Source organism: Castor canadensis, chromosome 12 (assembly GCF_047511655.1).
Source record: "Castor canadensis chromosome 12, mCasCan1.hap1v2, whole genome shotgun sequence".
In the NCBI taxonomy this organism is placed as follows: Eukaryota; Metazoa; Chordata; class Mammalia; order Rodentia; family Castoridae; genus Castor; species Castor canadensis.
In genome coordinates, this window is record NC_133397.1 from 61724901 (window position 1) to 61739189 (window position 14289).

The 14289-nt window shown below is 38.0% G+C and overlaps 1 protein-coding gene and 1 non-coding gene across 6 annotated transcripts in view; both read left to right on the top strand.

Annotated features, from left to right (window-relative positions):
- Positions 1 to 14289, top strand: part of Znf638 (zinc finger protein 638) — a 114365-nt gene that overhangs the window by 35398 nt on the left and 64678 nt on the right. The window contains exon 1 of one of the 5 annotated variants that reach the window (XM_020180943.2): positions 8148 to 8304. The exons of 3 other annotated variants lie outside the window; for them this stretch is intronic. The gene's annotated coding sequence lies outside the window, so the exon portion shown is untranslated. Of the gene's footprint in view, positions 1 to 8147; positions 8305 to 14289 lie in introns of those variants that run through there. One more of the 5 variants, XM_020180944.2, reaches the window with a different exon arrangement.
- On the top strand, positions 1092 to 1164 carry Trnaa-ugc (transfer RNA alanine (anticodon UGC)). Its single transcript has one exon. It is a non-coding gene; the product is annotated as a tRNA-Ala (tRNA).

Here is a 14289-nt window from a genome sequence, read left to right on the forward strand (position 1 = left end):
TTAGTTAGATTTATTCCTATGCATTTAATTTTTTGAGACTATGATGAATGAGATTGTTTTCCTGATTTCTTTCTGAGCCTATCATTATTGGTATATATAAAAGCTACCAATTTTTAATGTTAATTTTGTATTCTACTTTGCCAAAAGTATTTATCAGATCTAAGAGTATTTTATGGTGGACTCTTAAGACTCCTTTATGTATAGGATTTTTATCATCTGCAAATAAGGATAATTTGACTTTTTCATTTCCTGCTTGTATCTTTTTTCTTTCTTTCTCTTGTCTTACTGCTCTAAGAATTCTGGCACTATCTTGAATAAGAATGGGGAGAGTGGACACCCTTGTCTCATTCTTGACCTAGAGAAAATGGTTTCAAATTTTCCCCATTTAGGACAATGTTGGGTATAGGTTTATAGCTTTTATAATAATAAGGTTTGTTCCTTCCATTCCTAGTTTGTTCAAGGCTGTTATCATGAATAGATGCTGAATTTTTGACAAAGGCTTTTTCTGCATTTATTGAGATGATCCTGTGATTTTTGTCCTTTGTTCTGTTTATGTACTGTATTGTGTTAATTTATTTGCATATGTTGAACCATTCTTGCATCCTTGGAATGAAGTCAACTTGATTTTGGTGTATGACCTTTTTAATGTGCTATTGAATTCAGGTTGTATTTTGTTGAGAATTTTTACATGCATGTTCATTAGAGAACTTGGTCTGTAATTTTTTTGGTCATGTCTTTAACCAGTTTTGGTATCACAGTAATACTGGCTTCATAGAATACTAGGCAGGCACTCTGTATGCTTGAGCCGCTCTACCAGCCCTCTGATATTACTTTAGTGAATATATTTTCTATGCTTTTTCATTGTACTTCTCCTTTATCTATGCCACAATTTGTAGGTTTTGGTCTTTCAATAGAATCCTAGAATTCTTGCATATTACATTTGTATTTCTTTTTTTCTTCCTTTTCATCTGATTTTTGTATTGGATGTACTTCGTCTTCAAATCTTGAGTACATGCTCCTCCTTCGTTTGCAGGACATCAAGGTTGAAGACATTGTGAATATTTCCTTTTAAGTTATGGGAATTCTGACCTGGAAGTGTGGCTCAAGTGGTAGAGTGTCTGCCTTGCAAGCATGAAGCCCTGAGTTCAAACCTCAGGACTGCCAAAAAAAAAGAAAGCAAAACCAAAAAAACCTTAAGTTATGGGAATTCAGAACAATGCCATACGGACCCCTCTGAATAGTGCAGACAGGCAGGACCCTAGTATTTTTGGCCTGCTTTGTCTGAGTTAGGGCTCCCCCATTGTAAGTATGGGCTGGTCATAAAAAAGGGCCCTAAACCTTTCTGCTGCCCTAGACTGAAAGCTCTTTATAATACAGAGCTAGGAGGGAAAGAGACATACTAGTGGCCTATCCTACTGTATCTTTTGGGACCTAGAGGAAGAGGGGCCCATGTTCTTGTCTATATCAACTAGAGAGGATCTTCCATCATACCGGGATGCAAGTGAGCAGGTCACGGTCACTCTAGTGCCAGAGATTCTCACTGTTTTCATCAAGTTTCAAAACAAAATATCGTTTTGTTTAATAATATTTCTTTATTCACTGTGTGCTTTCAGAACAATTTGCATAGATTTTAAGTAGTTGTTTTTTGTTTTATATCAGTTATAGTTGATTCACTGGGAAGCGTATCCCTGGAACTCTTTTGTGCTTTCATTCTCAAAGTGGATGTCTTTCTTGAGTTACTTTTGTAGGTAGTATGTAGACTTTGTATACAGGACAGTCAGGAGATAGGTCTTATAACATGATAATCCTTCAAGTAAAGGATAATCCTCCAAGTAAAGGATTTTCTCATTTTATGCTTGAGGAAGCTAATTATTAATATTGCTTAAATTAGAGCTCAAGTCCAAATTCTATTGTTTCTAAATCCCGGTTCATTGCCCCCTGATTGTTGGGTCATGATCTTTGTATTTTTTTCCTCCTATTTTAGTGTTTATTCCTAGATACTGATATGACACGATCAAATCCCCATTCCCTTCAAGGCAAGATTATCATGTCAGTCTGCTTCAGAAAGCCTCAAAGCCCATGAGCCAGTGAAGGAATCTCTATTTTCACTACTCAAGTGTGACACTGACTCTCATGTTTAGCAGTGGTCTCCAGGAATTTCAAGACATGTACATCCACGTCTTGATGGCCAGAAATGGATGTATACAAGAATCTTTCAAAGTTGTGTGTGTGTGTGTGTGTGTGTGTGTGTGTGTGTATGATGGAAATGATTTTGAACTCAGGGCTTTGCTTCTGCAGAGCAGGTACTCTACTGCTTGAGCCACACCTCCAGTCCATTTTGCTCTAGTTACTTTGGAGTTGGAAATTATTTGCCCAGGCTGGCCTTGAACTGATCTCAGCCTAGGATTATAGGTGTGAGCCACTGGCACCTGGCCTCAAAGTTCTTATCCAAACTACTCTTTCCTAGCTCCATTTTTTGTTATATAAAACAAAACCAAGCAAAATTAAACTAGCGATCTATTAGATTTTGTTTTATAACTTATGGAAAATGATGTGGTAATACTTTTGGTAAACAGGAAGTTGGTAAGACATACCTCTTCTCAGACAGAAGGTCTGAGATATCCAAGGTGCCAGATTCTTCTTACTACACAGGGATCTCTGGCTTCATACATGTGAGATCTCAACTGTCAGGAAAAGCTTTTGCTACACACAGAGTTTAGGCTCTTCAACAACCTGTCCCCCCTCCCTCCATCCCTGTGCTATCTTTGACCCAAATTTTAGCACCAGTTTTTTCCACTTCACTTTCTAAATGGAAACATAAAAGAGTCGGTGTCCATAGGAAAGAAAAATATGCCTTAAACTTGTTGCCATCCTTAGTTTCTTCATTCATAAACTTTGCTTAAAAGACTAAAATTCCCATTCCTCTTTTTAAATAGATTCCTGCCCTGAGCTCAGTGGTTACTGGCAAAGACTTTTATTTCCTAATAGATGAGAGAAACTCTTTCATCTTCTTGGTCATAGTTAAGATGAGTTGCATATAGTCATCCACACACTTGGTCACACAACTGTCCAGATGTACCTTATTTCCTACATCCATTGAATCTTTGACTTTGTCATTGCAATGAAAGGTGCACTGGGCCAGGGGGTCTTGGAAATTTTCCAACTTACTGCTCACCAAGACCTGCGTTTGAGCCACAGGGGAACATGGCAGCACTCAATGCACTGGTGGACCTGCTGCATGGATGCCTGAAGATTTAATTGGGGCTGGAGGGTCTGTCTCCAAAACAGGTGGAATGGCTGGCAATTTGATACTGATCATTGGCATAAGCTCCCTTCTCCATTGAATGTGGGACCTTGCATCTACTAGGCCAGTACTCCTTCACTGGGTTATATACTCAGCCCTTGGTTCTTTTGAGACAGGGGCTTGTTGTGTAGCTCAGGTTGGCCTTGAATTCAAGATCCTCCTGCTTTGCCTCCTAAGTGCTGTAATTACTGACCTGCACCATCATGCCCAGTTTTATGAGCTTTTTAAAAAAAATTTCAAACATGTAATATAACATTTTTATTATTGTTGTATCAGGGGTACTTTATGAACTTAATTATGAAGCTGTATTGTTGTCCTTAAAGCATGGCAACTGGCTTTCCCTAGAATAAGCAACCCAAGGTTCAGGTATCAGCTATCCGTTTTGTGAAATAGGATTAATGTCACTTCTACCACATTTTCTTCAAGGGGAAGAGAATTAGGCTCTACCTCTTGAAATGAAGTATATCAAGAAAATTTGTGAACATATTTAAAAACCACCTTAATAAGAAGAGACAAACTAATTTCTTGTTGCCACTGCATTTACTTTTTGTAAAACCCCAGAAAAATAACTGCTTGTTTTCTTGAGTTAGCTTCTGAACTTCTATATATGTTATGCCCGAGTGTACCTTATTAATCTCCAAAATTCAAGGATTAGTAAAAATTAAGCTTTCTTGGTGTTCATTTTCTTTTGCAGAACAGGAAATAGCCTGGAATTTCTTGAACTTTTCATCATGGCCTTCTTCTTTGCCAATACTAGATTTGGCTTCTAAAGATGGAAGGGCAGTAGTTATCCCAAATCTTCTTAGGAAACTTGCACTTGAGCTGAAATGTGATGAAATGCTTTATGTCACTGAGACAAAGTTCCATGTATGTTAACAGATCACAAGAGAAGTTTGTGATGACTATTCTTTTTTCTAATGCTTTCAGGCATTGAGGTGTGACTGGGCTGAGCAGGCAGAAGCTGAGCTCTGGATAAAGCTGCTCAATTCTTTTTGTATGGTCAATCAGAAAACAGGGTGGGTGAAAGAAGGTAGAGAATTGTGGTGGTGAGAAGACAATGAGACGTAGGAGAGCACTTTTACTGTCGAAGGGTGTTAGTTTCCCATTGGTAGGACAAAATACCTAAGAAAAACAACTTGAGAGAGAAAGGGTTTATTATGGCTCATGGTTTAGAGGTTTAGTCCATGGGCATGTGGGTCATTGCTTTTGGACCTGGGCATGGTGAGATAAGACAGCTAGTTGAGGATCATGTAGTAGAGCAAAATGGCTCACCTCATGGCAGAGGAGAGAGGAAGGGGCCAGTGACAAGATATACCCTTCACACACTCCTAGTTATCTACATCTCTAATTTGGCCCTACCTTCTAGTTTCCCTTGCCTCCCAATAATGCCATCCATTGATGAAGTTATTTGCCCTCATGGTCCAGTCACCTCTTACTAGCACTATCAGATGGGTTAGGCCTTCAATACATTAGTCTTTTGGGTGGATACTGTGTATCCAAACCATAACACATGAATGCTGACATTTTTTTAGATGGAAATGAGTATTTATGGAAGTAGTCCAAAGTGACCAGAAGGTACCTTGGTAGACTCTGTGGTAAAAATATTTTTCTTAGGAATGCTATAAATCTTAATGAATATCTTTCAGTGTACAGGAGATTTCTACACTCACATCTTATGAACAAACTAATCTAGTTCTCCTCACACCTTTTACATGTTAAAAAACAGCAACAACAAAAGTGGTCTAGTGAGTTTAATATGAAAACAAGGACTGGAGAGGTGACTCTTGTGATTCCTAATCCAATGCTTAATTCAGTGTTCTGTGTTACCTTAAGTGACTTGTAAGGCTCTTCATAATCTGGTCCTTCACTGTTTTTCTATCCTCACCTCATCCTGTCACTCTTCCTCAACTGAACTGGCCTCCTTGTTAGTCCCAGGGCCTTGGTACTTGATGGTTCCTCTGGTTCCAGAGCTCATCTTCTAGGTATCCACATGATTATATTTCTGCTCAGATGTTACCTTATCAGAGAAGACCTCACTGATTCCCCCATGTAAAACATTCCTTAGCCTCTGCCTCCTTATTTCCCCCTTCCCTGTATTTTCTTTATTTTATATTACCACATTATGTATTTGTTTATTGTTTCCTACACAAGTAGTATTTTTGTTCTGTGTTCTTTTTGAGATGCTCAGTCATTTGCTGCCACATAAGAACCAAGATAAGGGTCAGGAAAACTAGTTCACTGCATTCACAGTCATGGAAACAAGAGGCATAGCATGTTGAGTAGGGCCATAAGGGAAACATCCAGGTCAGTCTCGAGGTAGAAGGGAGAGGAGTGAGGAGAGAGCCTAGGCTAAAGCCTTTATTGGAATTTCTCAAGGAGCAGATGAACAGTTCAGGATTGGCTAATTTGAGTATTTTAGGCAGCTTCTTAACTGTAGGATGGTTCCTAGTTGACCTGATCCCAGGTACCTGATTCTGGGATGATCTAAGCAGAGGAACCCTCCTATGATTTCAGAACCCATGAAGGTGGCTCAGAACTGGTTAATTTGCATATCAAAGACATGCTTCTTTGGCACCCTTTGTTGTTTTCTAAGAATTAGCCCCAGGAGGGGAAGGTTTTCCTGTCAGGATTTTCAGGATGTCAATCATAATAATATGCAGAAAATAAGAAATGTACAATACGTATTTATTGGGTCCAGTTAAGTGAATGACCAAATGGCACTGACCTATGGGTAAACAAGTGGATCATTCAGCCAGGTCAAAAAGTTCATAAATCTATTTTTATATACAGGAACTAAATAGGTTTTGTTTGATTTCTCTCTGTGTATATTACTGGGGCTTGAACTCAGGGCCTTGTGCTTGTCAGGCAGGTGCTCTACCACTTGAGCCACACCCATACCCCTGCCTTTTTTTTTTTTTTTTTTTTAAGGGAAGACACATTTCAATTTTGGGAAACGGGTAGTTTGGTTAATACTTGGGACCTTTATAATTGACTTTATTCATTTGGAAGAAAATAAAGCTAGATCTCGACCTCATATAAAAATAACAAATGTTAGATGATTAAACATGTAGATGTAAAAAAGTTGTGATGTTATAAACAAAAATTTAGAAGACTTTGGAGAATTTGCTATAATTTCTGGGTTTATAATCTTCAAGAGGGTGGAGCAAGGCTTCCTAGACTACAAAGAAACTCAAAAGCCACAAAGGAAGGGCTAGAGACATGGCTCAAGTGTAGAGTGCCTGCCTAGCAAACTTAAGGCCCAAAGTTCAAACCCCAGTACCATCAAAAAAAAAAAAAAAACAAAAAACCAAGAGAAGTCATAAAGGAAAAAAATTGATGATATGATTGCATGAAAATTTGAAATCTATAAAGACAAAAGACCCTCAGAAACAAAATGTTAATGAGCCAATTATAACATATTTGATAAAAGATTAATATTCTTGATATGTAAGAATTGCCTTCTCATAAATGACAGCTCATTAAAAATATGAACAAAGAATAGGAAAAAATTTTTAAGTGAAGAAATACACATGACTGGTAGGTATGAAATGATGCTCAATAATTACACACCATAGTTTTTATTCATCAGTCATTAATTCTTTTAACAAATATTTACTGGTTTTCTACTGTATGCTCAGTATCATTCTTGGCATGCAGTGATAAAGATAGACAACTATTCCTGACCTCATGAGGCACACATTCTAGTGGAGAGAGATAGATAAGGAAAAAATAATAAATTATTGGTAGAAAAAATAATAAATTATTGGTATGTTGGAATGTGATAAGTGCTGGGGAAATACTTAAAGTCATATAAAGGGTTGGCATAAAGGAAATGAGTTTTAAGAGGTTATTTTACCCAACTGCAGACAAATGAATTTGAAAACTTAGATGAAATGGATGGCTTCTAGGAAAATACAAGTGACCAAATTGTAGAGGAGAGAGAAATTCTTAGCAAACTAAATGTCATAAAATATCTGGACAAAATTGGTGAAGAAGCAGAAAAAAGCACCAGACAAGATATTTCAAAAATTAATTTTACTAAACCTTTGAAGCAGAGAAAAGTCCAATGATCTTTAAAGTGTTGCAGAGTTTAGAGAAGAAAATGAGTTTGTGCAGAAATTATTCCCCTCCATATTTGGTAGAAGTGGAAATTTGTGTAATTTTTTTTTTCAGTGCTGTGATCAAACCCACAACCTTGCACGTGTTAGGCAAGGCTCTACCATTGAACTCAGATTGAGTGGTGTGATTTGTGTGGTGTCTGGGAGGCAGGGACTGTGAGTTTTATCAGATTTTTGTCCAATGATTAATAAGTGTTTTAGGGTAATAGAGTCACTTTGAAAAGATAAAGCATTGAAGAAAACAAGTTTTTGTTTGTTTTAAACAGTGCTGGGGATGAAACCTATTCCCATGCACATGCTAGGCAAGCACTGTACCACTGAGCTACATCCTCAGCCCTAATATGCTGATATTTTGAGTGGCCATGCTAGCTATACATCATATCATTAGTTTAGGGATGAGAACAACAAAAGTACAAGGTGAGAGTATAGAAGCAGGCAAAACCTTACCTGTACAAAGCATTATGACATTAAGTGCCGAATGAGTATTACTTTTGTTTACTGTTATTGAAGGGAATAGTGATCAGGGAAGACTTCATGAAAGAGGAGAGACAATAAAGGTCTTAGGCTGTGCATGGTTTGTTTGGGCTGAGAACCAGCAAAGGACATTGAGTTGGTGCTTAGGTCTGCAGCAGGCGTCAGGGCATGCCACGACGCGCGCGCGCCCCCTTCCGGAAGCAGGTTGCCCTACTCCCTTACTCTAGCTCAAGCTCGGAGCGGGCAGTACGCAGGCGCCCAGTGCAGACGAGGGCTCGCTGGGCTTGGGAGACGCGCATGCGTACGGGCTCTGTGGAGGCGGTGGCTTTTTCGGCGTCGCGACTGGAGGCTGAGTGCTAAACCCGTGTGGGGCGCGAATGGGATCCGGCAGTTAGTCGGTAGGCATAGGTAGGACTGCTGCGTTGCGGGGAGCAGGGGGATGGAAGCTAGAGGCCTGAAGTGTGGGGGGTCCCGAGCTGTTCCTGCGAGATCCCGGCCGACTATTGTGTGTGTCGCAGCGGCTGCGTACAAAATGGCGCCGGGCAGACGGCGGGGGCGGGAGGAGCTGGGAGACCCTCGGGGTGGGAAAGGAAGCTGGGCTGCTCGCTCCTGCGTGTGTTCACCTCGCTGTCCCAGAGGGCCGGGTCGGGCCTTGCGTCCGGAAGAGCCGCCTGCCACTACTGCACCGGGCTGAGGGACGAGAAGCGTCCTTGGCGAGGCCGTGGCGGCCCCTTCCCCACCAGGGGGGCCAGTAGAGGCCAGCCGAGGCCGCGCTTGGGCTGACAGCCGGGGAAGCGGAGGAGGGAGGGCTTGGGCTTGGGCTTGTGCCCTCTCGGCTTGGGAGGCCGCCGGTGGAGTTTGAGAGAGCCATTGGCCCGCGCGCGGCGCGCTGCAAGAGGCCTGGACAGAAGAGCGTTTGCGTTTGGGTAGGGGCTCGGGGCTCAGATGGAGCGGTGTCATTCCTCGGCTGGTGCGGACCGTGTTGCTGTGCCTGCGGGGCGGCGGCGAAAGCTGAGCAAAAGTCCTCTGCCGGGTTCCAGGGCGCGTATTTGGCGGAGGTACTCTGACCACGGTTCCCGGAGGAGTAGTGAACACAGAACGTCGGGTCGGTTTGGTGCCATTCCCAGGTCAGGCCCGGTTCTGATGAAGGGAAGTGTGTGCACTTCGCACTCTAGTCACTGAGGGCCCTGGAGACTGATCTTTTGTTGTTTGAGGTAATTGCAAGGGGGGGGGGGAGAGGGAACGACTCAGAATTTTAAATCGAGCTGGACAGTGAGAGCAGCCTTAAGGTATTTTTCTTGATTGTAAAATTTGCCGTTAGTCGAAATTTGGGGCTCGGGGGAGGCAATACTCCAGGTGAAGGAGTTCTGAAGAAAAACTTGTCACTAGGATCCACTGGCTCATGCTGATTCGGATTCTTTTTCTTAACAGTTCTGGAGTTGTGCACAAATTTTTTTCTCACCCTTTCCGTCATTTGTTAACTTATTAACAAATTATTATAACAATTATAACATATAAGAGTTAAGTTATTTTTTTAGGGATATTGTGTTTGCTGCTTCACATTTGCAATTTAAAACGATAGCTTGGAAAAAAATTTAAAAAAAAGATGAATTTAAGGAAGTTTACACAGAAAAATAAGATTGTATATTACATTACTTCAAAATTGCTTCAAATGTAAATGATTGGACATTCTAGATTTAGTTGGCTTATGTTGCATCTTTTACAAAATTTGACAGCATTTCACATACACTTTCTGTGTATTCTCATATTCTGTAATACGTATTTTTAAATAATTATGTGGACTCCTACATGTTGATAGGTAAAATATGCTGGGCCATTCCCTCCTTGGTCGTTTGGTGTTGGAGCAAAGAAAGAGAAGAAATCACAAAATCTCACTTGTTTTTATTAACTAGTTTTCAAAATGTATTCATGTCAAATATCTATTACCTCGTTATTTTTTGGTTACATTTAAATTTTTTCTATATATTTGCATTTTGTTATGAGGGTATGTACTACAGAAACTAAAAAAAGTTTTTACGTTCATCACTTTCAAGCTGTGTTAAGGTTTTCTTCTGTGTACTCTTAAGGTGATCGCTGGAAATTTTGGGTTTTTGTAGCAGAAAAAAGTGAGACAAATAGTGGGAAGAGAACAGGCTTTGTAATCAAAAGATCTGGATTCAAATTCCTTTTTTCCTCTTAGTGTATGTGTGAGACTTTGGGTAAGTTATCTTAGTTTCTCTGAAGTTTTGTTACCTTATCTGTAAAGAGGTAATACCACTACCTGCTTGGGTTTTTTTGTGTGTGTGTGACTTTGGAGACAACGAATGGAAAGCTCCTATGCGTTTACACATGCTAGGATCTTAATTTTAGCTCAAATCTTAATATGTTTAGATGTTATATTTTGATTAAAATTGTAGTCTGTGGATATTAAAAAGAAGAGGCTTAAAGGAATTTAGATTAAGTTAATAGAATTTTAGAGTTAATAGATCATCTAATTTTCATTAAATATTTACCGCTTATATAAACTTTCTGTGTGCCTCTTGTTGCACTAACCAAGATATATTGAAATTATTTACATCATTGTGTTAGTCTTTATATCTAAATTGTATGTATTGGATGCTCAGATGTTGAGTGAATGAAAAATTGCCAGAGCCTGAACTTGTAAGTCATGCTCTTTCCACTGTGCCTTAATGTATATTGATATTATTTGTATAAATTTATCCATATTCTTAATGAAATGCTTTACATACCAAGAAACAGTGCTTACAAGATGGATATGCAATAACAGAGTTTGAACTGTTTTGCAAGGAAGCAGGAGCTAATGAATATTGAAATACATTGTTTTAGAGATATTCCAAATTGAAAGTATTTAAGTTTGTGGCCACAGCTAGTAAGTGCTTATTTATATCCAGCATGTTTACCCTTTTCATTATTTCATCTTTGTTTAGTGTGAAGTTTGTGGTTAAAATATAAATGCAAAAAATAAGTTACGGAAAATGAGAATAGAGTAATGGAAGGAAAGAATAAAGAGAAGTTGAGGTGTAGAAATAAAATCCATTATTGAGGGTTAAGAATAACAAGAGTTTTGGATGGAAAGAAGGAAGTTTAGGAAGTGTAGGAAAGATAGCTTTAAGGCACATATATTTTCTTAGTGGCTATAGTTGTACACATATATTTTGGATCACTTTTCAGCTCTTGAACCTTGTATTGACCAAAATCTACTTATTCCTGTCCTGTATTAAATTTTTACACCTTTCTCCCATCTTATTTCTATAGTCTTTATTTTATTAAACTTTCAGTTCATTTTTCTATTGTCTCTGCTGAAAGTTCCCAACTTTCTTTTCTTTTGAATTTTGCATTTTAAAAAGGTATTTTTTGTTTTGTTTTGTTTTGAAACAGCGTCTTTCCATGTATTCCAGACTAATCTCAAACTCTTGATCCACCTATCTCACTTCCTGAGTGCTGGACTTACAGGTGTTGGTCACTATGCCTGGCTTAATTTTTTTTTTTTAATTATAGAAAATGTTAAGCATATTGCAAGTAGAATTATATAGTGAGTCAGCTAGGTCCAGTAATTAAAACTAATGGTCAATCTTGTCTTATCTCTAGCCACCTATTTGTAAGTAAATGCTGTTATATGAGTTGTATTAATATATAGTTCAAAGTTTTCTCTAAAATATTTAGGAAAAAGCATGCCTATGTAAAATAATCAGTAACAGTTATTAATGATTAATACTTTTAATAATTTCTTAATATGAGATGTGCAGATAGTATTTAAATTTCCCCAGTTGTATCTCATATACCACAGAAGTGTGTATGTATGTATAAAGTTTGTTGGAATCAGGATCCAAAATGTGTAATTGGAGCAATTTGTTTATAATTAGTTGCAGTTGCTTGATAGATTTCTTGTCTCTTTATAAGCTCCCCACCCACCTTTTCTTATTTGTTGAAGAAAAATTTTCTTTTCATATATTAAATAATATGTAAATAATACCTTGCTTTATCAACATCAGAATCCATGGATTTTGATGTGATGATAAATAAAATATTTAGTAATTGCTAGATCTCAATTTTGGAACTACTAAAAAAAAGGTGGAAGTAGGCAAATAATTTCTATTTCTAATATAGTGTAATATTCAGAAATTACCCACATCTTAATAAAAGGAACACCTGCCTGCTTCTTAAGTGAAATATTTTGTATACTTATCTAACAGTTTTTGAGTTATAATTTTAATGAGTCTCATGACATATTCTGAACAGACTTGAGTCATCTTCTAGGTTAGGGTTGCATTGTTAGTAAGCAACAGAATCAGAATTAAAACACTGAATATAGTGTCTATGTTCCTAAACATTTTGCTATATACTACCTCTCTAAAATTGAATTAATAGTGTTAAATTTTATTGATGGGAGTAAACCAGTTTTGTATGAAGTCACTCACTGGCACCCCTTCTAGCAGGGTGGGTGTGTTCAGATCAGTGGAAATTTCCCCAAAGATTAGATTATTATGGATTTCGTAATGGGCTGACTAACAGTCAATAGTTAGGGAGGGAACATGATGTAGAAAAAGAAGGGCCAGATCCAAACATGTGTTTGATGCTGATACTGTTTTATTGCCAAGTTTTCTGCTTTTTTGTTATACTTGTTTATAGTCTTTTTGACCTAATATACAATTAAGAAGTTACATTGTCCAGTGTTGGGCATAAAATGTTGGGTCCTTTTTAAAGGAATTTTTAAATGAATTCAGCTCTGAGTGACGAGAATGAGTTTATTCTCTCCCTCTTTCCCTTCTATAATCACACACTTTTCTTGTGAACTGTTTGACAGTAAGTTACATATGTTATGCTCCCTTATCCCCCAAATACTGTATGTGTATATTTCCTACAGGTACCGCCTCAATAAATTTAACATTGGTAAATCTCTTTTACTTTTTTGGCGGTACCGGGATTTGAACTCTGGGCTTCATGCTTGCAAGACAGGTGCTCTACCACTTGATCCACTCCACCAGCAGGGTTTCCTTCTGGATATAACACCTGCTCCTGATTCCTGCATTAGCCATTCTTTACTGATAGTTTCAAAAAAAGTTTCCAATTCTAGGTTTTTGTCCACTTTCCCTAGCAGATACTCAGCCCTCAGTAAGAGCCTTTCCTTCTCCACTGATTAAATTAACTTATTAATTCACTGGACTTATGGACTCCTTGTCTTTTAAGAGTTTTATAACTTACTACTGTTAGTTCCTGCTTGTTTTTTTCCATTTCATATTTGTATGCCTTATCTTCCATAGTAAGAGCCCTGGTTCCCAGTGCACTCAGAACATTTAATTATTTGCTCAATCCTATGCTATTGTAGCCAAAATAGTTTTGGAATTGCTTCATCTACATTAAACACCAAAAAACCTAAACCTACTAAAAGGAGTGCAAATTTTTTCTCTTTTCCCCCAGCTTCACCAAAACCGAAGGCATATAAATTGAATAGTAAATTCATAAGTTACTAGGGTTTTTTCTTTTTAATTGAGTTGTGGTATTCATTTGAAATACGATTCTTAGTTTGCTTTCAGTTTTAGGTATTTCCCTCTTTCCCATCCTTGTTGATTTAAGTTTTTAATAAGTATGTTGATTGTTCACATGCTTTCAAAGGTCAAAATCATACAGTAACATGTACTCCATGAAATATCATTCTCATATCCCTTAAATCCTTGCTATCCATTACTACTTAAAAGTAACCAGCTTTATTGTTTTTTGTATTACCCTTTTTGTGTTTTTTTGTAACTATAAGCAGATACGTATTTTTTTTATGTCTTTACACAAAAGATATTATATACTCTTTTTTTTTGTACCTTATAAAAACTCTTAAACTTTTGGCACTTTAAGGTATTCAGTCAGATTAGTTATGCTTATTTGAAGATTTTGGAACCCACTCAGGCGGGGGTGGGAGGGAATGTATCTTTCGGCCCATGCTTTCTGTAAAAGAAGCAAATAATCAAATGGCTGGGAAAGCAAGGATTCAGGTAGGTCTCAGAAACAATTGGAACTGGATATTAAATGCCTTACTGTATTTACCTCTTGATCCTATTTTCCTTTGTTATATGGCTTTGTTTTGTTTCACTGCTTGTGCTTTCTCAGAAAGGTAGTAAATATGGTTGTCAGCAGCATTTGAATTTTATAAATATCCATCACTTTTCTCATTCTAGTTTAAAAAATGTAATCCTAGGAATGATATCTTTATTCCAATTTGGTAACTTTTTTTTTGTACTGGGTGTTTGCTCAGAGTCTCATGCTTGCCAGGCCAGCCCTCTGCCAGCCTTTATTCCAGTGTGGATCAGGTGATTTCTCTTGAACTAATCCATTATATTTATTAGGGTGGGAAAGTAGGCAGGACTACCAGAGCATATATTC